This window comes from Phocoena sinus, chromosome 1, assembly GCF_008692025.1.
Source record: "Phocoena sinus isolate mPhoSin1 chromosome 1, mPhoSin1.pri, whole genome shotgun sequence".
NCBI classification, from domain to species: Eukaryota; Metazoa; Chordata; class Mammalia; order Artiodactyla; family Phocoenidae; genus Phocoena; species Phocoena sinus.
In genome coordinates this window covers 110,689,913-110,711,480 of record NC_045763.1, presented here as the reverse complement: position 1 = coordinate 110,711,480, position 21,568 = coordinate 110,689,913, and the positions used below count along the sequence as shown (strand labels likewise).

General features: G+C 39.8%; 2 pseudogenes; both read right to left on the bottom strand.

Annotated features, from left to right (window-relative positions):
• Window positions 1-15,961: 15,961 nt before the first annotated feature.
• Window positions 15,962-16,616, bottom strand: LOC116740703 (annotated as a pseudogene).
• Window positions 16,616-17,699, bottom strand: LOC116740689 (annotated as a pseudogene).
• Window positions 17,700-21,568: the final 3,869 nt, after the last annotated feature.

Below are 21,568 nucleotides of genomic sequence, written 5' to 3'. Positions count from 1 at the left end.
CTGGACACGCAGGCTTAGCGGTCATGGCTCACAGGCCCAGCCGCTCCGCGGCATATGGGATCTTCCTGGACCGGGGCACGAACCCATGTCTCCTGCATCAGCAGGCGGAATCTCAACCACTGTGCCACCAGGGAAGCCCCATTTGAGTTTTTTATAGATTCCAATTTTCTGTTTAAATTCATTTTCATTTATATGTCCATAATTTTTGCTATTTTCTTTAACATGTTAATCATTGTTATTTTTACATTCTTGTATGCTAATTTTAGTATCTGGATCATCTATGAGTCTTTTTATATTTTTTTTCTTTTCATTTTGGTCATATTTTTTTTTCTCTTTACAAGTCTCATGATTTTTTACTGTTTGCCAGAAATTATGAATAACTACAGAAGGCTCCATATCATGTTCTCTTCCACTAGAGAGGGTTCTCACTTTTTCCTATTAGGCAGATAGGGTGAGGGACTGATTCACCTCAATCCAGTCAAGGATTAGGCTGTCTCAGGGTTGGGTTGCTGTTTCAGTCTGGTTCATCCATATTCTTCAGGCATGTTCCTCACAATCTTTTGACTGAAAGATGGGCAGGTATTCATCTCCTTAGCTCTGAAGTGCTGAAGAAGATTGAGCCAGCTCTGCAGGCTCCTGTTCCAGGGAGTCTCAAAATCTGGCAAATATCTTGAGGAGGAGACCAGTTGAGTAGTTGAGGCTCTTCTCCTTTCCCTGCCTCAGCAGGTCTTCACTTCCTAATCAATAATGCCAGACTGTGGGAGGTTCATTGTGCCTTTTAGAAGCTTTTAACCCAACTCTCCAGCCTCATGAACATTCCAGGAGTTCCGCAAATTTTCCATAGATAAAACTAGCCATCATTAGAGGCCCTTTAAAATTTTAACTCATCACTCCAGCATTGCATGACCACCAAAGTCTTTGGTGATTTCTTTTCCCCAAGCAGAGGCATTCTGTCTAGGTTAGGCCTTATCTTCAGCCTGTGCTCAGCTCACTTCAGAAACATTCTCCTGTCTCTGGAATTTTACTTGATCTAGTCCTCATTCCTTTGACATCCCCTTGTTGCCTTTAAAAAACATGGTTTTTGTAGTTTTTCTAGCTTCTTATTGCAGGAGGAAGACTGACCTGCCATGACCTACAGCTTACCTGTATTGGTTTATTGGTGTATTGGTTTCCTGTGGGTGCTATAGCAAATAACCACAATCTTAGTGGCTTAAAACAACAGAAATTTATTCTCTCACAATTCTAGAGGCCAGAATCTGAAAGCAAGGCAACCTCAGGGCCACACTCCCTCTGGAGGGTCTGGAGGGGGATTCATTCCTTGCCTCTTCTAGCTTCTGGCATTATTTGGTGTTCTTTGGCATGTGGGTACATAACTCCAATCTCTCTCCATCTTCTTCTCACCTTCTCCTCTTGGTCAAATCCCCCTCTGCTTTTCTCTTATAAGGACACTTGTGGTTACATTTAGGGCCCACCCACGTAATGCATTATAGTCTCTTCATTTAAAGATCCTTAGTTTAATCACATCTGGAGGAGAAAAAAAAAACCCTTTTTCCAAATAAAAACCTTTTTTCTTATTTTTCAAAAAAGGTAACATTCACAGGTTCCAGGGATTAGGCTGTGGATATATCTTGAGAAGCCATTATCAGCCTACCACATCTGGAATCAGAAGTCCATGATCTGTTTTTTTTTACCTTTATAACTGAAAAATAAAGCACACATATAGAAAATCACATAAAACAAATACATGACTTGAATTACTTTAAGGCCAACACCCTTGAAACGACCATCTAAATCAAGAAATGGAACTTCTCCAGCTAGCCCAGTTCCAATCACAATTGTTTCCCTCTCCTAGAAAATAGCCACTATCCTGACTTTTATGATAATTATCCCCTTGGATTTCTTTATAGTTTCATCATCCAAGTGTGCTTCCCTGGACACTATACTTCAGATTTCCCATTTATTTGATTTTATATGTATTTTGAGTTTTTTAATCTACAGATTTCCTCCTCTAGCCCTTTCTTTTCATAACAGTGTATCTGTTAAAGACCCCAGGATGTTTGATCTGTATACCCTACTTTCTGCCCACAGTCTGGGTTTTGCTGATTGCATACTAATAGTTTAGTTCAACATGTTCCTCAGTCCTCTGCAGTTCCTGCACGTGGACAGCTCAATCCAGAGGTCTGTTCAGACTCAGGTTTGATGCCTTTGGCAAGACGGTAAGTGGTGGTGTGTTTTTTCACCAGGAGGCCCATTGTGTCTGGTTGTCTCTTTTTCTTGTGATGTTAGCAATTGCTTCTGTTCAGTTAATTCATTTGGTATTGCACAATAATGATATTCTAATTCTATAACTTCGTTTTCATTCATTAACGTGAATATTTCCATAAGGGGACACTTTTCTAATCTACTTTTTTGGTTACCCAGTGTTAAGCTCATATAAGAAAGGTCAGATAAATGCTTTATTCTTTCTCTTTAAAGACTTTTAAAATGATTTTGCCCCATCATTATCTAAATGTGACCAGTTAGCATTTTTTGTATTTTTATGAACTCATAGATTTAAACATTCATTCTGATGCTCAAATTATTCCAGATTTGGCCAGTGAGAGCCTTTTCAAACTGGCTTCTAACAGCATTGTAAATCAACTATACTCCAATAAAAATCAATTTTAAAGAAAACTGGCTTCTGGGTCCTTTTAACACGTCCCCATCATTATTTGAGCACATCGTTACTTTTTGGCAAAACAGGATGTTCCAGGCTCATACTTTCTCTGCACCAGCCCTGGAATCAGTCATTTCTCCAAAGGGCCTTGATTCCTTTTAGTGGAAACTGGTATTTATTCCTTTTTTTGTTTTTTTGTTTGTTTGTTTGTTTTTGGCCGAGCAGCTTGTGGGATTTTAGTTCCCCAACCAGGAATCGAACTTGGGCCCTTGGCAGTGAGAGCACAGAGTTCTAACTGCTGGACTGCCAGGGAATTCCTGAGACTGGTATTTAGAAACCAAGATTTAGTCCCTAGGTGAGCTCATTACTGAGATATTGCTGTCCCCAATACCTCTCAGTGGAGAGAGCTATGTACATACATTTACATCAATATTTATTTCTATATCTATCTATCTATTTATTAGTAGATAGTAGATAACTTATTAGTTATCTATCTATCTATCCACTGAAAACTACAAGTTTACACCAGTATCTCCAATTTCAATTCAATACTACTGGACATAACATATTCTAACTTTCTCCCTTTCCATATTTGTTATTCCCTTTTCTGAAAGTGAAAGTGAGAAACCTGGCTCCCATTATCCTCTCTATATATGTAAATCAATTCCCTTATGCATAACCAATCTCCCATCACTGCCACCAACTCCATCCCTTCGCCAATGCCCTCCTCACTCTGCTCCAGCTCCAACATCCTACTGCACCATCCCCTCATGAAGATTTTCTCTGTACCCGACCTTACTATGGACCATCTCTCCAAGTACACACCCCCTTTATCCTACTGTGGCTCCAACAACCTACATCAGGTCACTGTCACTGCCACCTCCCTGCTTAGACGTCTTCCTCACATCTCATGCTGGGCCACTGTGGCTCTGCACCATTTTCTGCTTCATACCTTTGCCTCCCTTGCTTGGTCCCACTTAATGGCTTTGGACTAAATTGTTCACAAAAGGAAGGGTTAGAGGAAAAGGAAAACATACAGATATATTTATTCTTAGTTCTACAAGTTATACATATATTTATATCTCTATCTATCTATCTATCTATCTATCTATCTATCTCTGGCTTACCACCAATCCTTATGTTGATGTTGCTCTAATCATTTTGTTTGTAAAGTTTTTTTCTAGATCCTTCAGGGAGGGCTCATGGAATCCACATTCTCTTAGTTATTGAATACTGGTAACAGTTGTGTTTGCCCTTCAAACTTCCAAGTCAATTTTTTTTTAATTTTATTTTATTATTATTTTTTAATACAGCAGGTTCTTATTAGCTATCTGTTTTACACATATTAGTGTATACATGTCAATCCCAATATCCCAATTCATCCCACCCCAACACCCCCACCACCCCTGGCTTTACCCCCTTGGTGTCCATACATTTGGTCTCTACATCTGTGTCTCCATTTCTGCCTTGCAAACCGGTTCATCTGTACCATTTTTTCTAGATTCCACATATATGCGTTAATATACGATATTTGTTTTTCTCTTTCTGACTTAACTTCAGTCTGTATGACAGTCTCTAGGTCCATCCATGTCTCTACAAAAGACCCAATTTCATTCCTTTTTTGGCTGAGTAACATTCCATTGTATATATGTACCGCATCTCCTTTATCCATTCGTCTGTTGATGGGCATTTAGGTTGCTTCCATGACCTGGCTATTGTAAATAGTGCTGCAATGAACATTGAGGTGCATGTGTCTTTTTGAATTATGGTTTTCTCTGGGTACATACCCAGTAGTGGGATTGCTGGGTCATATGGTAATTCTATTTTTAGTTTTTTAAGGAACCTCCATAGTGGCTGTATCAATTTACATTCCCACCAACAGTGCAAGAGGATTCCCTTTTCTCCACACCCCAAGTCAATTTTGCTGGGTATAAAACCCTTAGCCTTGGGACTTCCCTGGCGGTCCAGTGGTTAAGACTCCACGCTTCCACTGCAGGGGGCACAGGTTCAATCCATGGTCAGGAGGACCCTCATGCCTTGTGGTGTGGCCAAAAAACAAACCAAAAAAAAACCCTTAGCTTACATTTTTTTGCCTTAAGTATGTCTTAGTTATGTTGCCCTAATTTCTCTGACATAAATCGTTCCTGTCAGTCTAATGACAATATAATTTTCCCCCTTTTCTAGGTCACTTGCTCTTTTGGCCTACATGATGAAATAATAATTTTTTCCTTAAAGTTGAATAATTTTACTAGAATAGGACTATGTTGGTCATTCTGAGTTCATAATCTTATATATGCAGTGTGTTATTTCAATATGTAGTGGTTTAATTTTTTTTCCTTGATTTTAGCTTTTAGTATGTATTCTCTATATCCCTTCATTTATTTTCAACTTAAAAAAATTTTACCTTCTATTTCTCTTAAGGCATTATCTATTATATTTACTTAGTCTTATATTCCTTTTAATTTAGTCTTCATTTCTGAAGAGATTTTTTCCTTTCTTAAAAATATTTATTTTGGGCTGCGTCGTGTCTTAGTTGTGGTGTTCAGGCTCTTCATACGGCACACGGGCTTCTTGGGCTTCTATCTAGTTGTGGTGCACAGGCTCAGTAGTTGCAGCATGCAGGCTTAGTTGCTCCACGGCATGTGGGATCTTAGTTACCCAACCAGAGATTGAACCCGCATCCCCTGCATTGGAAGGGGGATTCTAAACTACTGGACCACCAGGGAAGTCCCAGATTTTTTCTTTTATTTCCAGTTCTTTCCCGAGTTTAGTCACCTAATAGCTGCATTTTCAAATTCTGACTTCTGTTGTTCTTTTATTTCTTACATTATTTTCACAGTATCTTTCAGCTCATTTTGAAATGGTGGATTACGGTCTGTTTTGCTTGTGGACATGACTGTCTGGCGTGCTTTCATTGTCAGTAGAGATGTTATTCTGCTTCTTATTCTCTTTATTTTTGTAATAACTGTGTGGGATTTGCCCTCGATCCTTTGACCCTCTTTTCTTTTGGAAACATTTGTTTTCCTGAACTTTTAGGAGGCAAGGTTCAGGATAGCTTTTCTAACTTCACAGAGCTCCCTCTGCTGTTCTTTTTGTGTAATTTTCAAAAACATGACCAGTTGCTCTCTCAAGATTTCCTAGCTTTGTTCTTCTTCTCCACTTTCATCCAGAGCTTCCTTCTCTTCGTGTGGCTCTGTTGTCCTGTTTTAATTAATTTTTATTCTACTTCCATCAGTTTCTCCTCACTGTGGAACCCTGTTCTAGCAGGAGCCTTGCTGGTCAGTTGGAGAGTTCCTGGGACTTAGACTACTCCAGCCTCTTCAGACCTTACCATGGACTCCTTGCATGTGTCAGCTATTGGACTGGGCAAAGGCCTGCTCTGTTTGAACTGCTGTTTTCAAATTACCCTGTTGTCCTTTCCTGTGAATATCTGTTGGCTCTTTTGGGGTCTGCTGTTCTCAGGTGTGTCAGAGGCCCCAGTGTTTCGCTCTGCTCTCTCCCACACAAATGCTGACAGCACGCCGGTGTTTTAACTGTTGGTGGTTTGTCCCCACTCACTTGTTTTCGGATTCATGGGGATACCTTGTCATGTCATTTTGTAACTGTTGGCAATGCTGTTGATGGGATTTTGGCTTTGCTGTCTAGTTGTTCTGTTTTTATGAGAATTGGGTGAGATTCAAAAACTATGTAATCATCATTGTTCCAGAATCCTGTGCTTTGTTTTTATGATGTACAAATACAGAAAAGTGTACAGTAGAAAACAAATTCACCCGTTAGTGAATTTTAGTGTATGTAAATTATACATCAATAAAGTTGACTTTAGATGTTAAAAACAAAATTTAAGGGCTTCCCTGGTGGCGCAGTGGTTGAGAGTCTACCTGCCAATGCAGGGGACACGGGTTCGTGCCCCGGTCCGGGAAGATCCCACATGCCACAGAGTGGCTGGGAGGAAATACATGGAAATACATCTACCAAATTGCTAACATTGTTTACCTGGGCCAGTGGGATTGGAGAGGAGAGGGAGATTATTAATTTTGGAAAGACATATTTGTATCATTTGACATTTACTTTATCTTTGAAGAAAAAATATTTCCCTAAAATGAACTATTATTAAACTACCCTTTAACATTTTTTGTAAAGCTGATTTCATGGTGCCAAACTCTTTTAGCTTTTGCTTATCTGTAAAACTTGAGCTTGCCTTCAAATTTGAATGAAAGCCTTTGGGTAGTGTATTCCTGGTTGTAGGTTTTTTCCTTTTCATCACTTTAATTATATCATGCCCCTCCCTTCTGGCCTGCAGAGTTTCTGCTGAAAAGTCAACTGATAGCCTTATGGGATTTCCCTTGTATATAACTTGTTGTTTTTCCCTTGCTTTTTTTAAAAATTAATTTATTTATTATTTTTTAAAATATATTTATTTATTTGGGGGCTGCATTGGGTCTTCGTTGCTGCGTGCAGGCTTTCTCTAGCTGCGGCAAGCAGGAGCTACTCTTCGTTGCAGTGTGCAGGCTTCTCATTGCTCTGGCTTCTCTGTTGCAGAGCACGGGCTATAGGCACGCGGGCTTCAGTAGTTGTGGCTCACAGGCTCTAGAGCACAAGCTCAGTAGTTGTGACGCACAGGCTTAGTTGCTCCACGGCATGTGGGATCTTCCCGGACCAGGGATCAAACCCATGTCCCCTGCATTGGCAGGCGGATTCTTAACCACTGCACCACCAGGGAAGTCCTCCCTTGCTGTTTTTAATATTCCTTCTTTATCTTTAATTTTGGCTATTTTAATTACAGTGTGTCTTGGTGTGGTCCTCTTTGGGTTGATCTTATTTGGGATTCTCTGTGCTTCCTGGACCTGGATGTCTGTTTCCTCTCCCAAGTTAGGGAAGTTTTCAGCTATTATGTCTTCAGGTATGTTCTCTGTACGTTTCTCTCTCTCTTCTCCTTCTGGGACTTTTATAATGTGAATGTTAGTATGCTTGATGTTTTCCCAGAGGTCTCTTAAACTGTCTTCATTTTTGAAAATTCTTTTTTCTTTTTTTCTGATCATCTTGAATGATTTCCACTACTCTATCTTCCAGTTTGCTGATCTGTTCCTCTGTATCATTTAATCTACCATTGATTCCTTCTAGTGTTATTTTTTATTTCAGTTATTGTATTCTTCAGCTCTGTTTGGTTCTTCTTTATATTTTCTAACTCTTTGTTAAAAACTTCTAACTTCTTACTCTGTTCATCCATTCTTCTCCTGAGTTCTTTGAGAATCTTTATGAGTATTGCCTTAAACTCTTTATTGGTAGATTGCTTATCTCCACTTAACTTAGTTTTTCTTCTGGCGTTTCTTCTTATTCCTTCCTTTGGAACACATTCCATTGTTGCCTCATTTTGCCTAACTTACTGTTTTAATTTCTATGTGTTTGGTAGGTTGTTTATGTTTCCCAATCTTGAAGAAGTGACCTTATGTAGGAAATCTCCTTTGGGGCCCAGCAGCACACTCTGTTCTGGTCACCAGAGCTATATGCTTTAGGGTTGCTCTCTACATGTGCTGCACATGCTCTCTACATGTGCTCTCTAGATTGTGTCTGGCTGACTACTTTGGGTGCATTGGTAGACATGGCTGGTCCCTGGTCTGGTTGGTTGCCAGGCCCTGCCTTGTGTGGAGGCTGCCAACTGCTGGTGGTTGGGGCCAGGTCCTGGCTGCAGCTGGCTACATGGCCAGGGGAATCCCAGTCCTGGTGCCAGCCCACTAGTGGGTGGAGCCAGGTCCTGGTGTGATTGGCTACAGGCCCGGGGGTTTCAGAGCTAGTGTCAGACTGCTGATGGGCAGGATTGTAGCATGGAGGGAGGTTCAGGGACTGTTGTCGGCCTGCTGGTGGGAAGGGCCAATTCCTGACATGGCTGGCTGCAGGGTCTGGAGTGACCTGGAGCTGGTGATGGCCTGCTGGTGGGTGAGGCCAGGTCCCAGGGCTGGGTCTGATGGCTAACTGCAAGGGCCCCAGGGCTAATGCTGGTACACTAGTGGGAAGGTCTGGGTCCTGGGCCCCCTGGTATGTGGGGCCAGGTCCCCAGGCAGCTGGGGACTCAGGGGGTCCTAGCGCAACTAGCCTGCTGGTGAGTGGGACTGTGTCCTCATTCAGCTAACTGCTTGGCCTGGGACATCCCAGGATGGGTGCCAACTGGCTGGTGGGCAGGGCCAGGGCCGGCACTAATAAGCTGGAGGGAAGATTCCAAAATGGTCCTTACCACCACCAGTGTCCTTGTGGTGGGATGCACTCCCCAAAACAGCTGCTGCCAACATCTGTGTCCCCAGGGTGAATTTCAGTTGCCTCCTGCCTCTCTGGGAGGCTCTCTGAGATCAGCAAGTGGGTCTGACCCTCTCAAATCACTGCTTCTGCCCTGGGTCTTGGAGTATGTGAGATTTTGTGTGTGCCCTTTAAGAGTGGGGTCTATTTACTACATCCCTCTGGCTCTCCCAAAACCAAGCCCTACTGGTCTTCAAAGCCAAATGTTCTGGGGACTTGTCTTCCTGATGCAGGACCCCCTGGCCTGGGGAGTCCAACGTGGGGCCTGGACCCCTTGCTTCTTAGGGAAAACCTCTGCAATTATAATTATCCTCCTGTTTGTGGGTTGCCCACACAGGGGTATGGGCCTTGACTATACCCCCATCTCCACCTCTCTACCCCTCCTGTCTCTTTGTGGTTCCTTCCTTATATTTTTAGCTGTAGAAGATCTTTTCCGCTAGTCCTGAGGTCACTTTCATGGATAGTTGCTCTGTAAATGTTGCAGTTTTGATGTGCTTGTGGGAGGAGGTGAGCTCAGGGTCTTCGTACTCTGCCATCCTGGCCACATCCCTCATTGGGGTTCTTAATGGAAAATAAACAGTTGAGAAGGATTGACATTTTTATATTAAATTTTCCCTTCTAGAAATACAGTCATTTCTTGATCTTTAAAGTAAGATTTCATCTTTTTCCTTATATAGACCATGGACTTTAAGTTTAATGCTTTTTACTAATTATGTCAACATTAATTCACTATATCAATAAAATAAGGGAGAGAACCCATAAGATTGTATCAATAGATACTCCCAAAGTAGCACTGTGTGAAAATCAGCCGCCATTCCTAATAAAACTCTATGCAAAATAGGAATAGAAATAGAAATCGTAAACATAACAGTGTCTATTTGCCAAAAACCAGCAACAAACACATTAACTGCTGAAGTATTCAAATTAAGAACTAGACCAGGGGACTTCCCTGGCAGTCCAGTGGTTAAGATTCCACACTTCTACTGCAGGGGGCGCCGGTTTAATCCCTGGTCTGGGAACTAAGATCCCAAATGCTGCAGGGCATGGCAAAAAAAAAAAAAAAGAACTAAAGAGGGAAGTCTACTGTTAGCATAAATATTCAACGTTATTTTGAAGATTGTACGTGATTTATTTATTCATTCAACAAATGTTTATTGAGTGTTTGCTATGAACTGTTTTAGGCAAACAGTCTATAGAGTAGTGAATAAAATTCTTGCCTTTGTGGAGCTTATAGCTGAAGCAATGAGACAATAAAGTGGAAAGAGTGGCATAAATATTTGAAAAGAAGAGATAAAATTATTTATACTTTCAAATATGATTGTACTTCTAGAAATCCTAATCAATTAAAAACTGTAAAAATTTATAAGAGAATTTAATAAAGTGACTGATAAAAATAAAGGTACACAAGCTTTTGAGAGTAGCAATGACCAGTGCAATAGACATGATTAAAATATCCCACTTATTGAAGTATTTTTTATTCATACTCATAGATTCACTGTATTTAAGAGTCCTAAATTTAAAAGAGCAAGCAGATGTTCACAACACATGCTCTCCCCAAACCACCCGGCCTGACCCATCCCATTCAGAGGACCCCTCATGCTGTGAAAGCTCATCTCCTGGAATGATGAAAAGCCAACTGAAAAGCCAGAAGAAAAACCAACTATTTGCACATCCAGTTCTATTGCCTCTGTTCTTTGTGTTGGGGGGCCCATAACTTGTGTATTAAATTAAGACTATGCAGACTATGACCTGCTGAATGAAGAGGCACAAGCCACCCACATAGGTTAACAGGTAGCTCCTTCAGCATCCGTGCTCACAGTTTGGGGAAGTAAAACCCTGGGGTCGTTTTGATTGAAGGCACCGTCTCAGTCCACTCACACAAAGGGAGTCGCAATACATTACTTACAGTTCCCAGAAACGGGCGGGCGGGGGGACAGGGGAATGCACAATGAACCAGGGAAAGGTCATTTCTCTGTCCCACATCACAAACAAGCAAGACATAGAGAGCAAGGTAGCAAGCAAGGGGCAGAGGTCACCAACTTTGTGGGCCTCAACTCTAAGGGGTTATTTTAAAAGATTCCCACCAACTAGAGTAATGAAAATAAAAACAAAAATAAACAAATAGGACCTAATTAAACTTAAAAGCTTTTGCACAGCAAAGGAAACCATAAACAAAATGAAAAGACAACCACAGAATAGAAGAAAATATTTGCAAATGAAGCAACCAGCAAGAGATTAATCTCCAAAATATACAAACAGCTCATGCAGCTCAACATCAAAAAAACAAGCAACCCAATCAAAAAATGGGCAGAAGATCTAAATAGACATTTCTCCAATGAAGACACAGATGGCCAAGAGGCACATGAAAAGATGCTCAACATCACTAATTATCAGAGAAATGCAAATCCAAACTGACTGGTATTACCTCATACCAGTCAGAATGGCCATTGCCAAAAAATCTGCAAACAATGAATGCTGGAGAGTATGTGGAGAAAAGGGCGCCCTCCTACACTGTTGGTTGGAAGGTAAATTGGTACAGCCACTATAGAGAACAGTGTGGAGGTTCCTTAAAAAACTAAAAATAGAGCTACCATGTGATCCAGCAATCCCACTCCTGGGCATATATCCGGAGAAAACCATAATTCGAAAAGATATATGTGCCCCAATGTTCATTGCAGCATTATTTACAATAGCCAGAACATGGAAGCAACTTAAATGTCCATCGATGGAGGAATGGATAAAGAAGATGTGGTATATATATATATATATATATATATATATATATATATATATATATATACATACAGTGGAATATTACTCAGCCGCAAAAAGGAAAGAAATAATGCCATTTGCAGCGACATGGATGGACCTAGAGATTGTCATACAGAGTGAAGTAAGTCTGACAGAGAAAGACAAATATCATATGATATCACTTATATGTGGAATCTAAAAAAATGGTACAAATGAACCTATTTACAAAATACAGTAACAGATGTAGAAAATAAACTTACGGTTACCAAGGGGGTAAGGGGTGGGGGAGGGATAAATTGGGAGATTGGGATTGACATATACACACTACTATATATAAAATAGATAACTACAGCAATAAGAACATACTGTTTAGCACAGGGAACTCTACTCAATACTCTGAAATGACCTATATGGGAATAGAATCTAAAAGAGTGGATATATGTATATGTATAACTGATTCGGTTTGCTGTACAGCAGAAACTAGCACAGCATTGTAAATCAACTATACCCCTTTAAAAATTAATTTAGAAGAATAAAAAACTGAAAAATAAAAAGGTTTGGGACTTCCCTGGTGGCACAGTGTTAGGAATCCGCCTGCCAATGCAGGAGACACGGGTTCGAGCCCTGGTCCAGGAAGATCCCACATGCCGTGGAGCAGCTAAGCCCATGCACTACAACTACCGAGCCTGCACTCTAAAGCCCATGAGCCACAATTACTGAGCCCGTGTGCCACAACTACTGAAGCCCGCCCACCTAGAGCCTGTGCTCCACAACAAGAGAAGCCACCGCAATGAGAAGCCCGCGCACCGCAACGAAGAATAGCCTCATAAATAAAACAGAGGGAGAGAGGGAGGGAGGAAGGAAAAAGAAAAGAATAGGAATTGAGAAAGAAGAAAAAATTGTGTAGAGGCAAAATGATTGCCTATATAGAAAATCAAAGAGAGTAAATGGACATGCTCTTAAAATGTAATGAAATATAGAATGCCATTCAGAAGAGCATAAGAATATTGAGGAATAGAATTATTATGAGAACTAAATGAAAATTAAAGTAAAACATAAATCCAGACAAAATGGTGTAATGAGAGGCCTGTAAGGAAATATTTATAGACAAAAGATTTTTTCAGTATATAAATCTCTGAGTTTGTTACCTTTTGTCAAAAGTTAAAGATAAAAATATCCTTTCTTGGGCTTCCCTGGTGGCGCAGTGGTTGAGAGTCCGTGTGCCGATGCAGGGGACATGGGTTCGTGCCCCGGTCCCGGAAGATCCCACATGCCGCGGAGCGGCTGGGCCCATGAGCCATGGCAGCTGAGCCTGCGCATCCGGAACCTGTGCTCCGCAACGGGCGAGGCCACAATGAGAGGGCTGCGTACCGCAAAAACAAACAAACAAATATACATATCCTTTCTCCAAATCCCAGCCAGCGATAGCTGTAATAGCTCTTTTACATTTTTTGCGCGTCTGACAAGGTGGAGTGTGATATCTCATTGTTACTTTAAATTGCATTTCCTGGGCAAATGGTGAATTTAAGCATCTTTTCATTATTTCTTGGCAGAAAATTTTCTCCTCTCTGCATTGTTTGTTCATATTGTTTGTTCATTATTATATTGAATTAAGTTATAAGAGCTTTTGATATATTATGGATATTAATCCATTGTCTGCTTGGAGTATTCTTTCTTTCTTTCTGGCCACGCCGTGTGGCTTGCAGGATCTTAGTTCCCAACCATGGATTGAACCCGGCCCTGACAGTGAAACCGCTGAGTCCTAACCACTGTACTGCCAGGGAATTCCCTGTTTATTCTTTCTTTAGGATCATTTTATCCAATTAAAAAAAAAAAAGCAAAACACCAGGACTTCCCTGGTGGTGCAGTGGTTAAGAATCCGCCTGCCAATGCAGGGGAAACAGGTTCGAGCCCTGGTCCGGGAATAACCCACATGCTGCGGAGCAACTAAGCCCATGTGCCACAACTACTGAAGCCCATGCGCCTAGAGCCCGTGCTCCGCAATGAGAAGCCACAGCAATGAGAAGCCTGCACACCACAAAAAAGAGTAGCCCCCACTCGCCGCAACTAGAGAAAGCCCACACAACAATGAAGACCCAACGCAGCCAAAAATAAATAAATAAATGATTTTTTAAAACTTTTAAAAAGCCCACCAAATCATATTGGGATTCTAATTGAATCTAATTGAAATTGAAATTACATTAAATATATACATTAATTTTGGGAGAATATTTTATGATAGTAAATTCCTAAAACATGATTCAAACTGGTAAAGGAAATGATTAATAAATTTGATATCAAAGTTAAAAAAAAATTTATGACCCAAGATACTATTACAAAGTAAAATATAAGTGACAGGGAAACAAATACACTATAATTCAGAACACTTTTACATATCAATAGGAAAAACATAACCAATCCTAAGAAAATGAGGAAATAATATAAATAACAATGTATAGGAAAGACATCCAAATGATAAATTAAAATATAAAAGATCCTCACTTAACAAAACACAAGTTAAAATATGGAGATACTATTTTTTCACCAATAAGATGATCAGAAATGAATTATTTGGCAATATCAACTGTTGGAGAAGGTATGGGGGAAGGTAATTGTATAGACTGCTGATGGGAGTGTACGTTGAAGCAGGCACTTTGAAAACAACTTGATAGCATCTAATAAAATTGAAAAATATACATGCTAACTGACTGTATGACCTATAAACAATCACACATATGCACAAGGAAACAGTTTCAAGGATGTTTATTGAAGCATTATTTGTAATAGCAAAGAATTGGAAACCATCTAAATGCCCATCAAAGGGGAAATGAATAAATTAAATACAATGTATTTATTACAAATAAACACTACAAGGTAGCTAAAGAGAAAGAACCTAACATATATCACATTGTTGTGTGAAAAGGGCAAACCAAAGAATGATACGAATGTTAATTTAAACACACGAAATACACTAGGCATGTATATATAATGGGCTAATGGGCTCATGATGGCGGTTGAAAGTGACTGTTACATAATCTTATTTATAATGACACTCCAGGGCAAAATTCAAGGAATATCTGAAAAATGTCCAAGCAATAAAAGATTTGGAAATTCCCTGGTGGTCCAGTGGTTAGGACTCCACGCTTCCACTGCAGGGGGCAAGGGTTCAATCCCTGGTGGGGAATTAAGATCACACAAGCCACGTGGCACAGTCAAAAACAAAAACAAACAAAAAAGATCAAGAAAATCTGCGAATCAAAATGGAATTAAAGCAGAAAGTATGCTTTGCTGGAGTGAGGGGAATAACTTGGTCCCTGGAGAGGAAAATAGAGTTGGAAGAAGTTATAATGAGATTTTTGCTTTACTGTAATTTTTTAAAAAGAATATGTATAATTATTGCTTCTGTAATTAATTTTTAAGGTATACATAAGACTTTTGGTTTTAAGATGGTAAAGCAAGAATGTCTTATCCTAAAAATCTTAGAATTTGGAGGCAACGGCTACCTTGAAAGGCTGAGCTGAGATGGACGTGCTGAAAATTCTGATTTAAATATAAACAGGATCACCAGGGATCACTAGATATTTGAGGAAAGACTCCAACATGAAAGAGAAAGAAACCCCCTCCTCAATCAAACAAAAATATATCTCACCATTCCTACGTATATATACTCAAGAGAAATGAAAACATATGTCCATAGGAAAACTAGTTCACAGATGTTCATAGTAGCATTATTCATAATCGCTAAAAAGTGGAAACAACCCATATGTCAATCAACTGATGAAAGGATAAACAAAATGTGGTATAGCCAAACAATGGAATATTATTTGGCCATGAAATATAATGAAGTACTAATGCATGCTACAACGTGGGTGGACCTTGAAATCATCATGCAAAGTGAAATAAGCCAGACAAAGAAGGCCACATATTATATGGTTCCATTTATATAAAATGTCCAGAAAAAACAAATCTATAGATGAGTGGTTGCCTAGGGCTGGGGGTGGAGAATGGAAAGTGGCTGCTAATGGATATCATTTTCTTTTTGAGATTATGAAAATATTCTAAAATTAAATTGTGTTGATTGCATTGCCTGTGAATATACTAAAAACCACTGAACTGTACACTTTATTTATTTCTTTCTTTCAGATTTAAGACTTTTATGTTTTCACACCCAAGCAAGCCTGGGCAGTTGACCCATCCTGCCCCCAAGCCCCCTACCCTTCATAATGAGAAGAAATATTTACTTTCACTCCACGGCTCAGGGAGTACCTAAGCTTTGGCAGCGGCCTTGTAATGGGTCAGAGTGCGGGCGGAAGGCGCTAGTCCACCTGGGCATCCAGTAATGAGGCAGCCAGTCGGCGCAGCTCGGGTAGTGGCGTTCAAAGATCTGACGGTAGTAATAGCCTTCTTTCGTTTTGGGAGTACTGACAGGAAGTTTTGGGCTGCACTTGCCATCGCTGCATCATCAACCTGATGGTCAATGTATTCCTGTAAAATCCTAAACCAGGAATTCTTAACTGAGGTTATTCCATCACTGAAGGCTTCTTTTGGTCACCAGAGGATCTCTTTAGGTATCAGACTGGAGTCCTCAAACGTCTCTCTCAGGAGATGTTTTTCTATCCCGTTCTCGGGGATTCCCATATCTGGTGGCAGAGACAAGTAACAGGAAGAAAATCGATGATCCAGGAAGGGGACTCTCAGTTCAAGGCCATGGGCAGCAGTAGTTCGATCTGCTAAGAGAACATCAAACAAATAGAGTCCCTTCAAATAGAAGCCGCTCACTCTCCTCCTCGGATATGTAACCCTGTGTAAGTTCATCTGGACCTTCTCCAGAGAAGATCACCACGCTATCCGTGTTCTTCCGAATGTACTTCGAAATTAAGTACATACCTACTGAAGCACGGACTGTTGTAATACCATAATATCAAGGAAATGGCAAGGAAATGTAGTATTTCCTTAATGTAATATCAAGGAAAATAGGACTTCATCCAGGACCTGAATGCCTTCCTCAGAGTTAAAGAGGACTTCATGGTGTTCGCTCGCAATGATTTGCCACCTTTCTAGCAGCTAGTAAATCGGGACTGTCTTCCATGCCAATCGCAAATGTCTGGAGAGGATACTGTACTTGGGCCTCTTTTAGCTGCTTCTACAGGATGGCAGCAACCAAACTGGAAACCAAGCCACCTGATAAAAGGCAGCCAATCCTTCTGTCCATTATCAAATGTTTCTTAATGGCATTGTCAAAAAGGATTCGTAGGTTGTTCTTCACAGTTTCTATCTCAAAACCTGGGAAGAGTTTCTCCACGCTGTCACACAGGCCATGCAGAGGCTCATCTCTACAGCGATGATAGTTAAACATTTCCACTGATGCTACTTTGCCATTTGGCTTTAAATCGAAAACTTCATAGTGTCCTGGGAGAAAAGGCTCCACTTTTTAAAAAGGAGTCATAGAGTGCTTCAAGGTAATGAGACCTTTAGCTTCTGAACACATGGCCAAAAGTCCATCTTCTGTCCCGGCTTTAAACAAAGGTCTGACTCCATAGGTATCTCTGCACAAGAACACTTTCTTATTGACAGTATCCAGTAAAATAAATGCAAATACCCCATACAAACTGTTTGCTCAATTCCTCATTTGTCATAAAGATGAAAGATTATCTCACCATCCACTTTGGTCTGGTATTCAAATTCAAAATGGTGTTGCAGCTCCTTGTGGCTGTAGATTTCACTGTTGTAACAGAGCCACAAGTAAGGATATTACTTCACTCAAATTGGCTGCATTCCAAACAGCTGATCAACCACCGCAAACCAGTGAAATCCAAAGCAGCAGTTGGTGTATCCACTGACATTCTCAAAAAGAAATGCATCTGGACCTCTGTGCGCAATCTTCATAGCACTCAGACACTGAACAGAAAGGCAGTCATCGCTGCCAAAGAGGGCCCAAATGCCACACATGGTGCAATGGAGCTACGGGCTCTCTCCAAGTGACTTATTCAAATACGATCACAGAAATTCTGGGATCCAGTAGGGTGGGCGGGTGTAAGGTGAGCAGGCTGCGACTTGCGGGCTCTGCACACTTTAAATGGATTAATTTTATGGTATGTGAATTACATCTCAATAAAGCTGTTTTATAAAATCATCTAAAAGAAAGCAAAGATTTTGGAGAGCAAAGGGGAAAACTTCAGCCCACCTCCTTTCTTTTTTTGTTTTTTACATCTTTATTGGAATGTAATTGCTTTACAATGGTGTGCTAGTTTCTGCTTTATAACAAAGTGAATCAGTTATACATATACAAATGTTCCCATATCTCTTCCCTCTTGAGTCTCCCTCCCTCCCACCCTCCCTATCCCACCCCTCTAGGTGGTCACAAAGCACCGAGATGATCTCCCTGTGCTATGCGGCTGCTTCCCACTAGCTATTTTACGTTTGGTAATGTATGTATGTCCATGCCTCTCACTCGCTTTGTCACAGCTTATGCTTCCCCCTCCCCATATCCTCAAGTCCATTCTCTAGTAGATCTGTGTCTTTATTCCTGTCTTACCCCTAGGTTCTTCATGACATTATTTTTTTCTTAAATTCCATATATATGTGTTAGCATACGGTATTTGTCTTTCTCTTTCTGACTTACTTCACTCTGTATGACAGACTCTAGGTCCATCCACCTCATTACAAATAGCTCAATTTCGTTTCTTTTTATGCCTGGGTAATATTCCATTGTATATATGTGCCACACACATCTTCTTTATCCATTCATCTGATGATGGACACTTAGATTGTTTCCATCTCCTGGCTATTGTAAATAGAGCTGCAATGAACATTTTGGTACATGACTCTTTTTGAATTATGGTTTTCTCTGGGTATATGTCCAGTAGTGGGATTGCTGGGTCATATGGTAGTTCTATTTGTAGTTTTTTAAAGAACCTCCATACTGTTCTCCATAGTGGCTGTACCAATTCACATTCCCACCAGCAGTGCAAGAGTGTCCCCTTTTCTCCACACACTCTCCAGCATTTATTGTTTCTAGATATTTAATGATGGTCATTCTGACTGGTGTGAGATGATATCTCATTGTAGTTTTGATTTGCATTTCTCTAATGATTAATGATGTTGAGCATTCTTTCATGTGTTTGTTGGCAGTCTGTATATCTTCTTTGGAGAAATGTCTATTTAGGTCTTCTGCCCATTTTTGGATTGGGTTGTTTTTTTTTTTTTGTTATTGAGCTGCATGAGCTGCTTGTAAATTTTGGAGATGAATCCTTTGTCAGTTGCTTCATTTGCAAATATTTTCTCCCATTCTGAGGGTTGTCTTTTTGTCTTGTTTATGGTTTCCTTTGCTGTACAAAACTTTGAAGTTTCATTAGGTCCCATTTGTTTATTTTTGTTTTTATTTCCATTTCTCTAGGAGGTGGGTCAAAAAGGATCTTGCTGTGATTTATGTCATAGAGTGTTCTGCCTATGTTTTCCTCTAAGAGTTTGATAGTTTCTGGCCTTACATTTAGGGATTTAATCCATTTTAAGTGTATTTTTCTGTATGGTGTTAGGGAGTATTCTAATCTCATACTTTTACATGTACCTGTCCAGTTTTCCCAGCACCACTTATTGAAGAGGCTGTCCTTTCTCCACTGTACATTCCTGCCTTCTTTATCAAAGATAAGGTGACCATATGTGTGTGGGTTTATCTCTGGGCTTTCTATCTTGTTCCATTGATCTATATTTCTGTTTTTGTGCCAGTACCATACTATCTTGATTACTGTAGCTTTGTAGTATAGTCTGAAGTCAGGGAGCCTGATTCCTCCAGCTCCATTTTTCGTTCTCAAGATTGCTTTTGCTATTCGGGGTCTTTTGTGTTTCCATACAAATTGTGAAATTTTTTGTTCTAGTTCTGTGAAAAATGTCAGTGGTAGTTTGATAGGGATTGCATTGAAGCTGTAGATTGCTTTGGGTAGTAGAGTCATTTTCACAATGTTGATTCTTCCAATCCAAGAACATGGTATATCTCTCCATCTATTTGTATCATCTTTAATTTCTTTCATCAGTGTCTTATAATCTTCTGCATACAGGTCTTTTGTCTCCCTTGGTAGGTTTATTCCTAGATATTTTATTCTTTTTGTTGCAATGGTAAATGGGAGTGTTTTCTTGATTTCACTTTCAGGTTTTTCATCATTAGTGTATAGGAATGCCAGAGATTTCTGTGCATTAATTTTGTATCTTGCTACTTTACCAAATTCATTGATTAGCTCTAGTAGTTTTCTGGTAGCATCTTTAAGATTCTCTATGTATAGTATCATGTAATCTGCAAACAGTGACAGCTTTACTTCTTTTCTGACTTGGATTCCTTTTATTTCCTTTTCTTCTCTGATTGCTGTGGCTAAAACTTCCAAAACTATGTTGAATAATAGTGGTGAGAGTGGGCAACCTTGTCTTGTTCCTGATCTTAGTGGAAATGCTTTCAGTTTTTCACCATTGAGGATGATGTTGGCTGTGGGTTTGTCATATATGGCCTTTATTGTGTTGAGGAAATGTCCCTCTATGCCTACTTTCTGCAGGGTTTTTATCATAAATGGGTGTTGAATTTTGTTGAAAGCTTTCTCTGCATCTATTGAGATGATCATATGGTTTTTCTCCTTCAGTTTGTTAATATGGTTTATCACATTGATAGATTTGCATATATTGAAGAATCCTTGCATTCCTGGAATAAACCCCACTTGATCATGGTGTATGATCCTTTTAATGTGCTGTTGGATTCTGTTTGCTAGTATTTTGTTGAGGATTTTTGCATCTATGTTCATCAGTGATATTGGCCTGTAGTTTTCTTTCTTTGTGACATCCTTGTCTGGTTTTGGTATCAGGGTGATGGTGGCCTCGTAGAATGAGTTTGAGAGTGTTCCTCCCTCTGCTATATTTTGGAAGAGTTTGAGAAGGATAGATGTTAGCTCTTCTCTAAATGTTTGATAGACTTCACCTGTGAAGCCATCTGGTCCTGGGTTTTTGTTTGTTGGAAGATTTTTAATCACAGTTTCAATTTCATTACTTGTGATTTGTCTGTTCATATTTTCTGTTTCTTCCTGGTTCAGTCTTGGGAGGCTATACCTTTCTAAGAGTTTTCCATTTCTTCCAGGTTGTCCATTTTATTGGCATAGAGTTGATTGTAGTAGTTTCTTAGGATGCTTTGTATTTCTGCAGAGTCTGTTGTAACTTCTCCTTTTTCATTTCTAATTTTATTGATTTGAGTCCTCTCCCTCTTTTTTTGATGAGTCTGGCTAATGGTTTATCAATTTTGTTTATCTTCTCAAAGAACCAGCTTTTAGTTTTATTGATCTTTGCTATTGTTTTCTTTGTTTCTATTTCCTTTATTTCTGCTCTGATCTTTATGATTTCTTTCCTTCTGCTAACTTTGGGTTTTGTTTGTTCTTCTCTCTCTAGTTCCTTTAGGTGTAAGGTTAGATTGTTTACCTGAGATTTTTCTTGTTTCTTGAGGTAGGCTTGTATAGCTATAAACTTCCCTTTTAGAACTGCTTTTGCTGCATCCCATAGGCTTTGGATTGTCGTGTTTTCATTGTCATTTGTCTCTAGGTATTTTTTGATTTCCTCTTTGATTTCTTCAGTGATCTCTTGGTTGTTTAGTAATGTATTATTTAGCCTCCATGTGTTTGTGTTTTTTACATTTTTTTCCCTGTAATTCATTTATAATCTCATAGCGTTGTGGTCAGAAGAGCTGCTTGATATGATTTCAATTTTCTTAAATTTACTGAGGCTTGATTTGTGACCCAAGATGGATCTGTCCTGGAGAATTTTCCACACGCACTTGAGAAGAAAGTGTAATCTGCTGTTTTTGGATGGAATATCCTGTAAATATCAATTAAATCTATCTGGTCTATT